Source organism: Mytilus galloprovincialis, chromosome 13 (genome assembly GCF_965363235.1).
Source record: "Mytilus galloprovincialis chromosome 13, xbMytGall1.hap1.1, whole genome shotgun sequence".
Taxonomy (NCBI): domain Eukaryota; kingdom Metazoa; phylum Mollusca; class Bivalvia; order Mytilida; family Mytilidae; genus Mytilus; species Mytilus galloprovincialis.
In genome coordinates this window covers 35,369,512-35,388,604 of record NC_134850.1, presented here as the reverse complement: position 1 = coordinate 35,388,604, position 19,093 = coordinate 35,369,512, and the positions used below count along the sequence as shown (strand labels likewise).

General features: G+C 32.2%; 1 protein-coding gene and 1 long non-coding RNA gene across 2 annotated transcripts in view; one reads left to right on the top strand and one right to left on the bottom strand.

Moving 5' to 3' along the window:
- Positions 1–19,093, top strand: part of LOC143056740 (uncharacterized) — a 415,780-nt gene that overhangs the window by 170,764 nt on the left and 225,923 nt on the right. The gene's annotated exons all lie outside the window — the stretch shown is intronic.
- Positions 8,967–15,330, bottom strand: LOC143056791 (uncharacterized). Its single transcript, XR_012972508.1, has 3 exons — positions 15,272–15,330; positions 13,765–14,081; positions 8,967–9,232 (listed from the first exon to the last, which is right to left on the bottom strand). It is a non-coding gene; the product is annotated as an uncharacterized LOC143056791 (long non-coding RNA).

Genomic DNA, 19,093 nt, shown 5'->3' with positions numbered 1-19,093 from the left:
AATGTACATAATTTCACATAATTATATAGATAAATTCGTACTTTCTCATTCATGTCATTGAAATACATTCATTTAGACATGAATAAAGAAACCAAACCGGTTCTATTTGGAACATACATGAATTATCGTATGGTACTAACATACTCGCATTGATCGGGTATTTATCAATATTTTTTTACCGGACCATGCATAACAGTCCTATTATTTAAAAGATTCTACAAAGGGAATGTTGATTTATTCCATATGGAAGGGATTGTGACGTGATAAATGGACACAGCGAAATCAATTTACAAGTTAGATTCGTAGTGAATTGTTTTTTTTCTCCATTTGTCCTAATAAAAAGAAAAAAGAATATTTTAATGAACTTTTTAGCAAGAATGCAGTTGCTTAACACACATGAATTTGTGTTATTAAATCCTCTTCTTATATAAGAAGTTTTTGTCTGAAACATTATTTTTACACTAAGATAACTTAATTCAATTAGCAACTTAGAAAACTTGATTAGAAAAATACCTACATGGTCTTAATACTAACATGGTCCACTCCGTCAATAAACAAACGTGTATAATACTCATATAGTTCGACCATAAGGACAAGGTTGGATTATACGCGTATGGTACAAACACTCATCAAGCTCATATGGTAGGAACATGCCCATTAGACAATATAAATATGTTCAAGTTATTAGTATATTATTGAATTCGTTTGTAGAACAAGATACTGGTGACTGTTCTGATGTAAAGATAATATCACGTGACAGCTGGGGAGCTCGACGACCAGGAAGTACATCGACAATATATACGCCAGTTCCCGACTTCTTTATACATCATACTGCTGGTGGATATTGTACATCGTTTTCTACATGCATATCAAAAATGAAAGGAATACAAAATTACCACATGGATAGCCGCAGTGAGTTATTCAATAAAAATTATAAAACTAAAAATTAAATATAGTTGCCCATCTTGTATTCCCCTTGCTTCGCTTTTATTTTCAAAGTTAGGTAGGAATCAGTAGCAATAGATATGTTGTAACTAGGAAATTATGTTTCACTTTTAAAGCAAAATTTACCTTAGCTGGATTTAGGTTTTATTATAAAAATCATTTTGGTCCTAACGCTTTAAGCGTTTTCGATATCCAAATATGTGCTTGTACTTCGATATGTTTCTTAGATATACAAAAGTACCAATTCTCAAGCTACAGCGACCGGTAAAATAATAAAAGTTATCTAGAAAACGTAACAAAAAAAAAGAGATACCAAAGATACCAAAAGGGACATATCAACTGACAATCTATGTATAAAAAAGATAATAGAAAATAGAAGATAACATTAAATAAAAAAAAAACGCATTAAAACTATGGACTGAGAAACATGATTACCACAAAAATGAAGATGATCTCAGTTGCTTCACATGTGGCACCCGTCGTGTTGCACATACAAGTACACATACGATGGTAAGTCTTATTTGCTAGGTTACATTTGTAGGAAGGGACACAGGATTGTAGTTATGACAGTTGAAATATACCAACTCGTAATGGTGTCCGTAAAATGTATTTATAGATCAATTTAGCATCATCACTCGGCAACATTGGTTTATACATTCCTTGTGAGGAAATAAAGCCCTAGTATAACGTTAGATATTGCCTTACAATATCTTGTTTGAAAAACCCAACTGAATGTTAAGCAATACAAGATGATACTGTATCAAAGAATGTTCACGATCACTAAAAGAATGCGACAACAGCATTTGTAATTTCACTTAACAATAGCAAACTCTCGACTGGTTCCTTGTCCTTAAAACGTGTGACAACAGGCAGACGAAAACAAGGGAGAAAGCATGCAAATAACGATATGATGTTAAACATTAAAAAACGTGATATATTTACAATGGTCTTTAATACCACCTTTGTTCATGTACAAAAAAAATACCAAATTAAATAAAAATTATTTAATATTTACAGACTGGGCAGACATTGGTTACAGCTTCCTTGTTGGTGAAGATGGAAAAATCTATGAGGGAAGAGGCTGGGATAAAGTAGGGGCTCATACTTCAGGCTATAACAGCCGTGGGTTAGCCGCCTCATTTATGGGAAATTTTGCTACCCGTTCTCCCAATTCTGCTGCTTTAAATGCTGTTAAAAAGTTGATCCAATGTGGAATCACTAAAGGAAAAGTTTCATCATCCTACGCTTTGTTTGGACATCGAGATGTTAGTACCTCTACATGTCCAGGCACAGCTTTGTACAACGTCATCAAAACATGGGCTCGTTTTAAGGCACATTCTCCTTAAAAAAAATGTTTACGCTTTCTGGTTGACTATTTCTACCACGAATACTAAGATACGATTTATTTAGTACAATCTTTTTTTTTCTCTGAAATATGAACTTTTGAATTGAATATCACTGTTCAGCTGGTGAAACACAAAATGTCGAAATTTTTTAACTCCATTCATTAAATAAATGTCATATTAAAATTACATTGTCCGTTCGTCTGTTTGTTAGAGCTTATATAATTGTCATCAGATATTACTCAGGTTTTGCATAGCAGAATGATATTATATTTTTTAATTATAATTTTTTAGTTTTAAGTGCAGTAAAATAAGCCATTTTCGGACAATCAGGGAGACTTTGTGTTTAATATTCCTTCTAAAAATTGTTTTTACCTAATTAGTATTAACATTTACATAAAAACGAAAGTTCATGTATAATGAATTTTATCATAAAAAGTGATTGTCAATGAAAACAAAACTATCAAAAAAAGGCACATATGTTAAAACTACAGGTAATCTTACGCCGAGAAAACTAAAACTATTCTGCTATAAGTTCCCGAGGTAAAACTTTGATACCATGTACTGAACATCTGTTTGTCGCTAGAACAATTCTTTGAATAGTGAAGAAAAAAGTACAAACACAAAAATACTGAACTTCGAGGAAAATTCAAAAAGGAAAGTACAAAATCAAAAGGCAAAATCAAAAGTCCAAACACATCAAAAAGAATGGATACCAACTGTCATATTCCTGACTTGGTACAGGCATTTTCTAATGTAGAAAATGGTGGATTGAACCTGGTTTTATAGCTAGCTAAACCTCTCACTTGTATGACAGTCGCATCAAATTCCATTACATTGTCAACGATGCGTGAAAACCACACTTACATTGATTAACCTTTTTTCAATAACTCCTTTTAAATCGTATCAGAAACTTTTTTTTTTTTTTTTTTATTTTTTTTTCAGTAGTCAGGCTTTTACAATCCCTTTACATCACCACCTGACTATGGTGTTAAGGGGTTTAATATATACAACAAAAAATTGACTACATTTTTTTTTCTTCTACTGTGAATATATACTATTTGAATATTAACATTATAATAAAAAGGGGAAAAGAAAACACACACACATACACACACACATTCTCGCAATTGCATTAACAAAACATATATATCAACTTGTGTATTGCAAAGAAAAATGTTATCCTTGTAAAGATCTGCTCTTTATAAATTAAGTTTCATTTTTTTTTTATTTTATATGATTTGAATCAAAAGTAATTATTACTAATCAGTAAAAATGTAATCTACTGGGGCCCAGAATTTTTGAAAATAAGGTGTGGTACCATTTTTCTTTGCTATATAATGTTCATTTTCCTGATATTTTCTTATTTTTGCTAATAGTCCTATAATACTTGGTTTCTTTTCATACAACTTACATTTGTATATATAGTTCTTTGCAATAATAATGATCAAATTCAACAGTAAACTCTCATTTTGAAGACCAAGAAAAATATGCTTCTTAGATAATGTAAAGTTCACAAAATATCTTTTCAATTTTTGTGAAAAAGATTGCCATATAAAATGTGTTATTGGACATTCATAGAATAAATGCTCCATGGTTTCATCAGAAATCTTACAAAAAGTACAAAGCTTTGAATCTTTAAGTTTAACTTTATACAAGAAAGTATTTGTTGCAATTATTCTGTGTCAGAAACCTATATCTGCAGAATATAATATCAAATACCGATATGTTTCTTTAATAGCATAACCGGTACCAATGTTTCTGCACCAGATGCGCATTTCGACAATCAATGTCGCTTCAGTGATGCTCGAGGCTCGAGGCCAAAATATTGAAAATCCAAAGATTAATAAAAATATAAAAAGCTATTAACAAAGAAGGACTAGAAATAATAGCCAAAGCCGGGCAAGGAATCAGAGGGAGATGCAATCCTAAATTTTAAACAATTTCCAAAATTTCGTTACAGCAAATTTTGATAATATAAAATCCATATGCTCATGCCAGTACTAAAGTACTGGCAACTGTGCTGGTGATACCCTCAGGTACTATCAGTCTACCAGCAGGGAATCGACCCAGAGGTAGTTATAACATAAACGATACCAATTTTTCTGTACCAGATGCGTATTTTGAAAATTAATGTATCTTTAGTGATGCGCTATGCCAGACTAACGAAAAAGTTATTAAGAGAAGGTCATATATGTGAGCGGTTAATCTAGCTACACAGCCAGGTTTAAGGTGGCTCATGGGTACAAAAATTTTAGCAAAAAATTAAACCTTTATTTTTTCATTACAAATTTTATTTATTACACTACTAGTTGTAACTTTATGATATGCTACAAAAAACAACCCAAAAAATTGATTTGGTTTGGCCCCAAATGACTTTAAAAATTGAAAAAGCTCCAAATTATCTCCCTTTGGTGCAAACATGCCATTTTTTGGCCTTAAATTTGAAATATCTTTTTTAACTCATCGGTGACCTATATTTTTTATTATTATTTTCAAATAAGCTGTACATAAACTAAATACTTGTAAAATTTAAGTGATTTCTTATATTAGGTTATTTTTTTATTTCGATATTTCCTCTTTTTTTCCTATAAGTTAACAGAAATAAAGGACATTAACAAAAATGTATGCTTCTTCCAGAGGCAGATTTTAGCTTAAATGAACGGTGACCCCATTTTTTTATTTCATTTTTCTTTTAAGTATATGATAAAGTTCATTTATGAAAAAATATAGCGAAATCCTATATTAGAAAAAAAATTCATTTATACCCAGGAGCCCCCTTAATCCAACAATTTATACATAGTCAGAAATATAGCAGTTATCCATGCGTTCAATGTGTTTGGGCTTTAAATTTTGCCTTTTTACTACATTCTTTCCGGTTTGAATGTTCATCCGGTATTTTTGTCATTTTATTTTTAAAACGTATACCTAAATTTTTTTCTAGAAAAAAAGGAAGATGTAGTATAATTGGCAAGGAAACAAAAATTGACTAGAGACCAAATGATGTAGATGATAACAACTATGTGTTACCGTATGACTTTCAACAATTTACAAAACTTACACCGTATATATATAAATCTATAAAAGGTCACAACATATCAAAATATAAAAAATTGAGGGAAAAAAAGGTCGCGGCCTAACTAATTCAAAACGAGCAACAAACGAAAACCACACATGAAGTATGATATTCAGCATTATACGATTTATATTTCAAGTATATAAAATTTGATTCTGTGTTGCAATTTTAAAATATTTTATCCTGCGAATGGTTTCTGAGTGCAGTAATGTGGTCATTTTTGAACCACGATTAACATGCAGGTCTTCAGACAAGCTGTGGTTCCGACATCACGATGGCCATAAAGAATATAATTCCTAGAAATATGAAAATTTAATCACCACACTGTATCATGTGTATCTGAGCTTTAACTTCTGCTGGCGATTGATTATTAGACAAATGCTAAATAAGGTTTTCAATAAAAGAGGTTGCCAGACCAACAATGTAATAACGTTTGATGCACCTTCTCTTCAAAATCACCTTCCTTCATTTTGTTTCTGCCATCTTATTTTACTAGAAAACTGAAGTATGTCGTAATATTTTGAAATATGCGTACTGACTCCTTTTTGTCTAAGAGACTCTACACACGACATTAAAATTTGTCAACCGTAATATTTATATAATTACGTAACTTCTACAAAGGAATTAACAGACAAACTTCATACTTTAAGTATGAAAATCAATGGCTTCTGCACGGATCACTGGTACTCTACGGTAAACTAATATTCCACTAGCATCTGTTGCCAACTGAGTGAAAGTAAAAAAACTAAAGTTCCATTCCAAGTCACATTTCACATGGTTCTCGATTTTAAGTACTCTTTCTTCGATATTCTCTAGAACAACCAAATTTAAATTACAAAATGTAGAGTCTTTTGTAGACGAAACGTTAACGCGCGTCTTGCGTATATACAAAATTTAGTCCTGGTATCTATGATGAGTTTATTTACGTGAAACATATGTATATCTAATCTGCACAATGATCAATTTAATCATTGAAACTGTTCCAAACATCTAGTAGTTGTTCTTCGGAGAATAAGGTTGTAATAGCAGCTGTTTGATAAGTATAACGGTTTCAAAATAATAGACAAAACTGACAATTCACCCACAAACGTTTTAATTTTAGGCATGTCGGCCATCTGGGTTGGCAGGAGAGGTCATCGGACACATGTTTTTTAATTAAAGACCCCGATGACGTATAAAGTCAACTTTGGTTACATTGTTTCCTGTAGTTTCTGAGGAGATTTTGTAAAAGTTAAAAACGACAAACGACAGACGTCAAGTGATGAAAAAAGCTCACTTGGTCCTTCGTTCCAGGCGATCTTAAAAACCCACATATGATCAATTTTAATAATTCATATGGCAAAATAAGCATATGATGTATCAACAACAAGTGTGTAATCTTTGTAATGTCAACTACTCCTTTTCTTCAAACAAAATATTTAATTAAACTATAACGTAAAATATGAAATTATGGGAGAGCTTGCGAGAAACTTTATTGATCTGACTCTGGAAATCAAAAAGCCTTATATATCTTCCAAGCCCTCCTTTAATTTTGACACTTACGTGGTGTCTATCTTGTGAATGACTTGGCGTGTTCCATTATACATCAAACATATCTACAGGCATCCCTAACAAATTGAAGAGTGAGTGTAGATTTTACATCTTTAAATTCAGTTATAAGTCGGCCGTAATTCCCACACTGGAGTTTTCTTTTAAGGGCGCACTAAACGGGGTCTTCAATATCTGGTTGTGAACCTCCACGAACATGAAGACCTTGGCATGTCCTAACTAAGAATATCGCGTTCTTACTTCAACTTCTAAAAATTTTATAAGGTCTGAAGTCGTTGCGGGATCATAGTCCTATAGGGGGAGGGGGTGAGGGGGGGTGGAGTGTTAGATGGGACAAATTTGCACAAGTTCCTTTTTAGTACAAATGTATTTATAACATTTGTGAACAATTAAGATTAATACCGCTATGGACAGGTAATTTGTTACTTGATATGTATAGTGGAAAGAATATTTTAAATTAGCACAAATGAGGAAAATCACGGCATTATTTAAAATCATGATATATGTATTTCCTAGTTATGTAATTTTAACACTTTTAATGTTATGAATGTGAACTATTTACAATGCGATGAAAAAAAATACGACATTGCCTTTGCAAAACTAGCTATATCGTACGTGTACATATCAAGTTAAAAGTTGGATGCAGGGAAGAAACTTCATATAATTTTGCTACTGAATAAATATGTTGGAAGAAGTTTAAATTATATATCTAATTTACGAAATATGTTGTACAGTAATCTGTATACAAATATTCTTACTTATATAATTCTGTACACTGTTTCAACAAACGTTTGAACTAAAAAATAAGTAGCAAGGAAAGTTTTAACATTGATATATTATCTAGCGCTTCATTCATCTGATGATTTTCCAGGACTATTACATTGTTATGAACAACTTCGTTAAAGGACGATTATGTGTCTGTGACTTTTTGACAGAGTTTATCGGAAAGTTCATTTGCCGTTTAACTTGGTGTTCAATATTTGAATATATGTTCTCTATAGATCCGTTCTATATTACACAGAAAGGGGCAAACATTTCAATATTCCTCCAGCGTAAGTTTGTTATTGACGTTCGTCAATCTGTTCATGAGAACATAGCAAATAGAAATATTAATGGTAGGATTTATTTAATGTTTGGCATTTCCTGCGACTTTGAAATTCAAAATTAAGAATTTCCTTCCATGTGATGCAAATAAGGGCTTATAAAGAATTTGGTAATCATTGAATTAACTTTATAATAAAAAGAACTATTCTTTTTTTAATCGGTCAAACACGAAATGTTATTTATGTATTACATATCGTTGGTTTTTATTGTTTGGAGTGTTTGACCACTCCCTGTAGAGGAAATCACAGGAAAGCATTTCAGACACAGTTTATATAAAGTGTAATTGTCATTGACATTTTCTTTCATTTTTTTCAACAACAAAAAATCAAATCGACCAAAATTCGTCATTTCAAAATGCAATGAAAACATTCTATTAATATGATTAACTATGCGAAATTTTTTCAGCTTCTTTTTATTTATTTTAAAACAGAGATCTACAAAAACGGAGCAATTCTGTCATAATCAAATGACCATTTAAATGTGGCAATATTTTGCTTTCTTCTTAATTGATGATCCACACATTTGATACAGAATAGCCACACAGGTTACACGTTAACTTCAAATTTATTTGCGAAATCACAGATAATTAATACTTGTTAAAAGAAGAAATGAGACAAAAAAAATATATGATTTCATGACAGTTTTGTAACACGGCAAAAAATAACTGTCCAACCCACTCTTCCTGTTGTGTCATATACTGCTGGTTAATTCTGGTATAAGTATTGCTCTTTGTAGTTTTAGTCAATACTTTGATATCTATTTCCTGATATAATATTCACCATAATGCAAAAGACAGAAAAATATATAGTTAAGAATTCATCATGATGAATTTTTTGTTATTAAAAATACTAGTTTCGAACTCCGGAATTGATTGTAGCAAGTGTAAATGAACATGGTTCACCAGTATTACCATCAATATCATTATGCCATCTTGCCATCGATATTTTATATAAAGTTCCTTTTGAAATTGCATCGAAATCACTTGTCTTAGAAAAAGTTTCAAACTTTTTTCTTGATGCACGGTCTATCAACTCTTTCAACGTTCGAGTGAGACCGTATTTTTCGGCTTCGATAATACCATTAATTATATCTGTACTTAAACAATCCCTCAGACTTCTTTGTAGGTATTTATTTGACAAGAATATATCAGCTTTATCTAAAGTTTCCTTCACTTGATATTCGTGTGCTATTGGAATGATGCAGTGAACATTGATGTCTGAAAAATAAAAGTGGAAATAAGCTTTTTCATACAACAGAATAATGTGAAACATCGCATACGGTCAAGTTCTTGTCTCACAAATAATCCGAGTCATAAAAATCAATAATTATCAATTAAAAAAAGATTCACAATGGCCTAAAGTTTTTTGACTTTCTAGATCTTTGGTTGTGATATTTGGAGAATACCACAATACAATTATATTTGTTGCTTAAACAAAAGGATACCAATATGCACTATCTCATATGTTAACCAATCATTGATGCAAAACTTTGCTTAAGTAATTGTTGAGCCTGCAATTTTCCTTTTAGCATTTCTCGTTTTTATAATAATCTTGTGAAATGAAATTTTTTGTTAAATTTAAACACAACTATTTATCTTAGAAGAAGAAATTGTTATCAAAGGTACCAGGATTATAATTTAGTACGCCAGACGCGCGTTGCGTCTCCATAAGACTCATCAGTGACGCTCATATCGAAATATTTATAAAGCCAAACAAGTACAAAGTTGAAGAGCATTGAGGATCCAAAATTTCAAAAAGTTGTGCCAAATACGGTTAAGGTAATCTATGCCTGGAATGAGAAAATCCTTAGTTTTTCGAAAAATTCAAAGTTTTGTAAACAGGAAATTTACAAAAATGACCAACTTATTGATATTTATGTCAAAACCGAGAAACTTATATAGATAAGTGATAAAGAAAAAATAATAAATTAAGGCTCCATTTATATGATTGCAAGGACATCAGTCCAGCATCGAAGTGGCGCATCAATTTTGGACGGGCAAATATCAATGTTTTGATATTGAACGCTCTCTAAGGTCATATTGCCATAGCTTGTCTAACAAAACAGCCGTTTGACGTCAAAGTAATATCGGACTATCCATCTAATTGAGTTCATGTGAAAACGTTTGATATATTTGAGGTCACGTCAAATTTTCTGTACCTCTGAAATGAAAAATCAGGCAATACCCTCACGTCTAGTCCCTCAATTTTAGTAAGTTCGTATATCAGGCAGTTTATTCTAAACGAATTAAAATTATGTTTGATAGAAAGATAGGATTTACATTTCATTTTAACCTGCAAACTACCAAAATTAAAGTCGTATGAAACTTCAGATTAAAATGAAAAATGATGCATTTGTTTTTTTTATAATTAAATAGCTAGTTTTTGTTATAAAACTTATGTAAGTATAATCCTGGTACCTTTGATAACTATTATGTACATATACTTTAAAAAAAAAATTATAATTTGTAAAAATTTTGAAGATTTTTTTTAATTGTTTGCTTCCAGTAAACATTTCGCCAATTGTTTCCATAAGCAGTGAATTCAGCGTGAACATCCAGTGATCGCAATACGCATAGATCTGTCATTGAAATACACTATTATCTTAATGTACATGTTATACACGTGCTTAAAATCAATGCTTCTTTGTTGGTTGTTTATATAAGGTGACAACCAGTAAACTACGGCATCAGAACACAACAATAAATTAGCTGCCATATTTTCATATCATAACAGACAGAGAGAAAAAATCTTTTCTACAATTATATGATATGAAGGCATAAAAAATTATTAAATCGTGTTCAGAAGGCTAAGTATATGATATATACATGCATTGGTTCAAGAATTGGATTAATATTTATTTTCGCTAGTCACTCATTTCCTATGACTTTAAAGAGGAAAATACAGGAAGTCGAAGCCCAAATCGTTAAATATACTGACTGTCTCGTGTCTGTATTGGCGCTTTGCATTTCAAGAGCGCAATCTATGTATTACAAGTAAATCATTAACGCAGGGATTTCGTTAACACAAATAACATAAAACATTTACTTGAATCTTCCACAGATACACAGATTTGGTCTGCAAGTTTGGCTGTACCTGCAGAAAACTTATTTTATACGGAATAGCACATACCAAATTTTAAAGTGATGTTGTAAACAGGGCCCGGAAGTTTAAATTCGACCCGGGTAAACTTATCAATCCTTTGAATGAACTTATTTTAAAAGGTTACCTATTCAACACTGTTATTAAATCTTTGAGTATTAGTTTATTGGTATGAATATTGATTTTGATATCAGTAAATTAAAATTATACTAAATATTACACATATGCACATGAACTATATTAAATCTTCCGATACCTATAGTTTGGCATCACATAATGTCATGTTTTCTTTCACTGTTTAAGACGTCTTTACTATAAATCCATTTAATGTTGGATATGTACTGATTGACATTTTAGTCTTAGATACATAATTTTGTATAAGTTGTTATTGGCTTATAACTAGAAGTCAGTGATTGTGAGTATTCTCAGATCTGTACTTTGGTTTTTTTTGTGTTATGGGGATGTATAAGTAAAAGTTCACGTTGACTCTGTGTTTTTGTTAGATGTCTTTCTATTTATATCCGTCTACTGATTTTTGAAGTTTGTTTTTATGATATATTGATACACCACTGTAACAGATTAGCATCACTGAAGGGACATGTATTGTCGAAATGCGCATATGGTGCAGGAAAATTAGTACCGTTTATGTTATTATACTACCACTGGGTCGATGCTTCTGCTGGTGGTCTGTTAGTACCCGAGGGTATCACCAGCCCAGTAGCCAGTACTTCGGTACTGGCATGAAAATACGGATTTTTGTGTTATTTAAATTTGCTGTTACAAAATGTTAGAAGTATTATAAATTTAGGATGTATCTCCCTCATGCAAAGCTCTGATTCCTTTCACGGATTTGGCTATACTTTTTGGACCTTTTGGATTATAGCTCTTCACCTTTTATATAAGCTTTGGATTTCAAATATTTTGGCCACGAGCATCACTGAAGAGACATGTATTGTCGAAATGCGCATCTGGTGCAGGAAAATTAGTACCGTTAATGTTATTATACTACCACTGGGTCGATGCCTCTGCTTGTGAACTGTTAGTCCCCGAGGGTATCGCCAACCCAGTAGCCAGTACTTCGGTACTAGCATGAAAATACGGATTTTTTGTGTTATTTAAAATTGCTGTTACAAAATGTTAGAATCATAATAAATTAAGGAATGTATCTCCCTCATGCAAAGCTTTGATTCCTTTCACGGATTTGGCTATACTTTTTGGACCTTTTGGAGTATAGCTCTTCACCTTTTATATAAGCTTTGGATTACAAATATTTTGGCCACGAGCATCACTGAAGAGACATGTATTGTCGAAATGCGCGTCTGGTGCAGGTAAATTAGTAACGTTAATGTTATTATACTACCACTGGGTCGATGCCTCTGCTGGTGGACTGTTAGTCCCCGAGGGTATCACCAGCCCAGTAGCCAGTACTTCGGTACTGGCATGAAAATACGGATTTTTTGTGTTATTTAAATTTGCTGTTACAAAATGTTAGAAGTATTATAAATTTAGGAATGTATCTTCCTCATGCAAAGCTTTGATTCCTTTCACGGATTTGGCTATACTTTTTGGACCTTTTGGATTATAGCTCTTCACCTTTTATATAAGCTTTGGATTTCAAATATTTTGGCCACGAGCATCACTGAAGATACATGTATTGTCGAAATGCGCATCTGGTGCAGGAAAATTAGTACCGTTAATGTTATTATACTACCACTGGGTCGATGCCTCTACTTGTGAACTGTTAGTCCCCGAGGGTATCGCCAACCCAGTAGCCAGTACTTCGGTACTAGCATGTAAATACGGATTTTTTGTGTTATTTAAATTTGCTGTTACAAAATGTTAGAATTATAATAAATTAAGGAATGTATCTCCCTCATGCAAATCTTTGATTCCTTTCACGGATTTGGCTATACTTTTTGGACCTTTTGGATTATAGCTCTTCACCTTTTATAAAAGCTTTAGATTTCAAATATTTTGGCCACGAGCATCACTGAAGAGACATGTATTGTCGAAATGCGCATCTGGTGCAGGAAAATTAGTACCGTTAATGTTATTATACTACCACTGGGTCGATGCCTCTGCTTGTGAACTGTTAGTCCCCGAGGGTATCGCCAACCCAGTAGCCAGTACTTCGGTACTAGCATGTAAATACGGATTTTTTGTGTTATTTAAATTTGCTGTTACAAAATGTTAGAATTATAATAAATTAAGGAATGTATCTCCCTCATGCAAATCTTTGATTCCTTTCACGGATTTGGCTATACTTTTTGGACCTTTTGGATTATAGCTCTTCACCTTTTATAAAAGCTTTAGATTTCAAATATTTTGGCCACGAGCATCACTGAAGAGACATGTATTGTCGAAATGCGCATCTGGTGCAGGAAAATTAGTACCGTTAATGTTATAAGAGAAGGGTTGAACGCAAACACACATATTCCACCCGCCACATTATGTATGTGCCTGTCCCAATTCATGAGCCTGTAGTTTAATGATTGTCGTTGGTTCACGTCTGTCATATTTGTGTTTCGTTACAAAAAATGTCACATTTTATGTGAATCCATTTTAAAATACCCTTCAATTTTACCAATTATCAATATGTTAACTACAATTGAGGAACAAACTTTTCAAAAATGTTATTATTAAAACTTACTATTTATCTGATCATCATGCCCGTCAAGGGTGCACCTTAGAAACATCAAGAAATGATGCAAGTCTTTTTTGGGTAATTCAATTTCAAGCGCATTTCTTTCCTTAAAATCTGCTGTTAACATTGTCTTAAAAACTGGCGATTTCTCCATTAGTTTATTTTTGTTAATATACAGTCTTTTGCCATCGACAATAAGTGCTATGTCTGTCTTTTCGAAGCTCGATTTCATACGTTTTACCTCAGGAGCTAAGTCTTTGTCCCCATCGTCATACTTTTCCCCTGCACCAGACATTGTAATCAGGACTGGCGTAGTTTAGAACCTGTTAATGTGAAGGGAAAATACATAATATTATTTCAGGTATTAACCACTACATAAACCATGACTATTTCATTATTTTCACAAATGATTTTTTGAATGATTTTATTTTATATTAGTGATATCGTTAACTGAATAAACAAGTGGTACTAATTACAGAAAAATTATAATATACTTATATGTAAAGGAAGTAGAAAAATAAACAATTTGGCTCATAACAATTTAGGAAAATTTGATATGATTTGATGTATTCATAGCAATAGTTTAATACCAGATGAGGGCCAGAAAAGTGTATAGTAATCAACTACGTTATAAGAGACTATTAACGGTCAACATCAACAACACCCACCTTGAATGTATTTGCAGACCTTTGAATCTTTCAGCGTACGTTGAATGAAGTTACAATTTATCCTTGAAATTAAAACTTGAACTCTTTTACATAAACCTAATCACAAGGCCCTTTCGGACTTTACAAAATTTATAACGAACATTTACACTTTCATACATTTTTTCTCTCACTCGTATCGCTCTGAATATGCTAATCAGATACGATACATTAGAACATTACATTAAAATCTGACGTTTCGTCCCCGAGGGTATCACCAGCCCAGTAGTCAACATTTCGGTGTTGACATGAATATCAATAATGTGGTCATTTGTATGAATTTCCTGTTCACAACTTTGAATTTTTCGAAAAATTAAGGATTTTCTTATGCCAGGCATAGATTACCTTAGCCGTATTTGGCACAACTTTTTTGGAATTTTGGATCCTCAATGCTCTTCAACTTTGTACTTGTTTGGCTTTATAAAAATTAAAATATAAATCATAAAATTCCAGTAAGTGAATGAGGAGAGATAACTCTGATTGTTTAAATAAACATTTTCTTTTTTACTAGGTAGATTTGTCTTTATAATCACATGATAATTGCTGTTTTCTTTCTGCTACATTAAGCATTAAAAAATTACACAATAATGATCAAAATGCTTAACGTCGATATTGTATTGTAATTGGATTCCAAAAAAGTTGACATCACTAGGATGGACATGCCAATATATTTTTGTAAATAATGTTATCTATCTTCAATTGAATAGATATGTTTCAAATCCTACGAACAGTTCAGTTGAAATAAATCAAAATAAACTTGAATAAAATGGTTTCATTTAAATTTAAAATTCATTTAACCATAATCTTACCTTAAATTTTCCTTCTTCCTGTTATGTTTTACTGTTTACCTCGTCATAGTTACAATCTATTTATAGGTTGAAAAACGAAGAAAGGACACAGAAAGGTTTCTATAGTGGCACATATGCGCTTCGTTTTTTGATTGAGTTAAGTCTGCCAATTGATATTTTATCGTATGTTTGTCTTTGTTGTGATGTTATGCTATTGTTTCAGAAAAAGGGAGAAGGTTTGGATCCATTAAAACGTTTAATCCCGCTGCAAATGTTTGCACCTGTCCTAAGTCAGGAATCTGATGTACAGTAGTTGTCGTTTGTTTATGTAATATATACGTGTTTCTCGTTTCTCGGTTTGTTTATATAGATTAGACCGTTGGTTTTTCCGTTTGAATGGTTTTACACTAGTAATTTTGGGGCCCTTTATAGCTTGTTGTTCGGTGTGAGCCAAGGCTCCGTGTTGAAGGCCGTACTTTAACCTATAATGGTTTACTTTTTAATTGTTATTTATATGGAGAGTTGTCTCATTGGCACTCACACCACATCTTCCTATATCTATTCGGTATGTTTCCCTTGGTTAACATATATTATTTTAAAATGCTTGTTACATCTAAATATGTGAACGAATAGCTATGACTATACATGTTGATTTCTAATTTCACGGATACACGTAACTACTAAAACTTGTTTGACAAGTCGTTGACGAAATATATGCAAAGTCTCCAAGGATGATAATAGAAATATCTTTTGATTATTTTCACAAATACCGAAACGCATGATTAAAATAATAATTATTAATAATAGTCCGAAATGATTGCAATCTTATTAAAATAAGTTCTCATCACTTGCTCCTCGATTTTTTATATGTCGCCGTGCTCACACGGCGACATATAAAAAATCGAGGAGCAAGTGATGAGAACTTATTTTAATAAGATTGATTCGAGATATATTTGTAATTTTTTAAAACAGTCATCATAAATAACCAACACTCTCACGTTTAAATGACATTTTTTTTCTAGAAGTTGTTAAAGTGTGAGGTTAGAAAAAAAATTCTGCATGCAATTGTAGGAAGATTATTACTTCTTAACATCAGCAACAAATTGCATGGCTACATCAATCGTCACAACTCGGCCAATTCCGTACAAGAGAGTAACGGATTCACCCGAGGATTGCCGATTGGGGCTACATACGCCGAACAAATGACCATACGGATTCACCCGAGGATTGCCGATTGGGGATACAAAAGCTGAACAAATGACAGATATCTAGGTTATTCTCATAAAACCATGATAGTACCAAGGTTACAGAGACGTTTAAACAATAATATACATAATAACAAAAATTTCGGATAGATAACATATAGAAGAATACTCATATACTTAGACAGTCAAATGTGAAAGTTAAAATTGTATAAAGAAATACTTTTTGTGTTTTAGTATGATAAATAAATTATGATTGTTAAGAAGGAGTGCAGTATTTTGGCAGGATTTGGGTTTAATAGTCTACTTTTTTCTATGTAATATTCTGTCCGACATTATTTCCATTGTGTCTTAATTCTGTTAGCAATGCTATTATCTTTTTATTTTCTAGTATCCCAATTATACCTTCTTTTTTGTTTTTCAGTAATATATAATTAATTTATACTTATACACGACCCAAATGCACATGCACAATGGTCTAACGTGATTGTACCTAAATGGTACCTATTTTTACAGTTTTTGTCACCCACGTTTAAAAATTATCCTGACTAAAGTTTCCAGTTTTGTGTTTATTTTGCAGATGTGTCATTATTTACTAAATGGTTACAGCAATTTAATTTTGAATCCATATTGAATCATAGATAAACGGATTTGAACCGACCTCTAAATGGTAAATATTTTATAATGAGAAGAATCCAAATTGCATCCATGCTTAAGTTCACATCCATAAAAATTGAATAACAGATGCTTTGTTTTATATCTTCAAAAATGTAAAACAAGTTGACATTATCCCATGCTACCTAATAATTGTTAGAGAAATTATACCTATTTGCTCATTTTTAAAAGATGACTTTTTGTGAAGGTCTCATGGCGACGTTTTCGTAGATTAACTTTTTCCGGTAAAAGCTTCATCTGTTGATATATACTGTAAACGTTTTATAGTAAGGCCTTTGTTAGTCTTGTATGATTTTAAATTTTAGTTTCTTGTGTATAATTCGGAGTTTAGTATGACGTCCATTATCACTGTACTATTATGCATATTTTAGGGGCCAGCTGAAGGACACCTACGGGTGCGGGAATTCTCGCTACATTGAAGACCCATTGGTTGCCTTCGGCTGTTGTTTGCTCTATGGTCGGGTGGTTGTCGCTTTGACATATTCACCATTTCCTTTCTCAATTTTATAATAGTCCCCGAAATGATAAATACAAACTTATTAAAACGAAAAAATAACGGTCTGGTTTAGGTAAAAAATTATGAACGAAAATCAAATATGATAAATAGCAACACACGACAATCAAGGAATTACAGGCTCCTGACTTTGAAAAGGCAAATACATAAAATTGCAGGGTTACAAAACATTAGAGTGATCCCAACTCTTCGCTAACAGGGTTGTAACAGTTCAAAATAGAAGTTACTATAAAAATCACTTGAAAGGGCTTTACTTATGAGATCCAAACAAATCACAAAAAGAAGTAACAGAAACAGAGTGGACGTGGCGTGGAACTTATACATCTCCACATAAAAGAGACATTGTAAAGACATGAGAGTACTCGCAGCAACTGACAACTATAGAAGTTATGTATGTTGTTAGAAAAAATATTTGGTAACGAACAATTAGAATCGAAATTTCGTACCCTAGTTAAAAGTTGGACATTTATGATTTAAATTACTCAAACGTATTAAATAAACAATAAACATGATAAAGTCAATATCAAATACAAACATTCTTTTTTTAGGCAAGAAGATCGGACCAGTGGCCAAAAACACTAATTAAAAAAAGACGGACTAGTTTACTACTCCGACTTATTTAGTATTTAGAGACTGGAGGATTCTGTTAATCATAACAATTGCAAAATATCGTTTCTTTTATATCTCTCTTTGTTGCAGTTCTGAATGTGTTAAAGCTATGTAAAATTAGCACACAAAAAATAGCCTTTTACGGCGTCATGATTATTTGACTATCCCGAGCCAAACAATAAAAAAACGGTAACAAATAAAGAGTATTTTTATTTTTCTATTTTCAGCATCTTTCATGTACGGCTACTATTAAAGTGTTGCGACAAAATATGAATTAGTAACCATTTATATTGACTCTAAAGATTAAAAAAATTCTACTCAAGTAAAACCTAAATATAGACTATGCCATGTGTGTCCTGTCAAAGTTATGAATGAGTATAGTTCCACATACTTTTATATTACAAACCATGTTTTTAATTATATAGCTAGTGCGAAAGGAAGTGAAGTCCATCTACCGGTGTTTGTGAATATCTAACATCCCCTTTCTCATTTTAGTACAATTAAATGGCTAAGTTCAACTATCTTGGATTTTATATATTGAATAAATCAAAATCATGTGCACGTGAACGCGTCGATTACAAACCTTCAAAATATTAAGTTGTAGCTCAAAAACTGTAGGATAAGATAGTTGGACATAACATGTATCTAAATGTATGCCCGGAGAGACAAACAAAAACAAACGAACAGAGGGGCGGACGAACAGACGGATGGACAGGGGTAATTTAATATGCCCCTGACATTTTCGCCGGTGCATAAATGACAATACCTCGATACAACACCAGCTCGGTGCAATTCCAGGTTATAAATGAAAACTCCAATTAGGATCCGACATTTTAAGATACA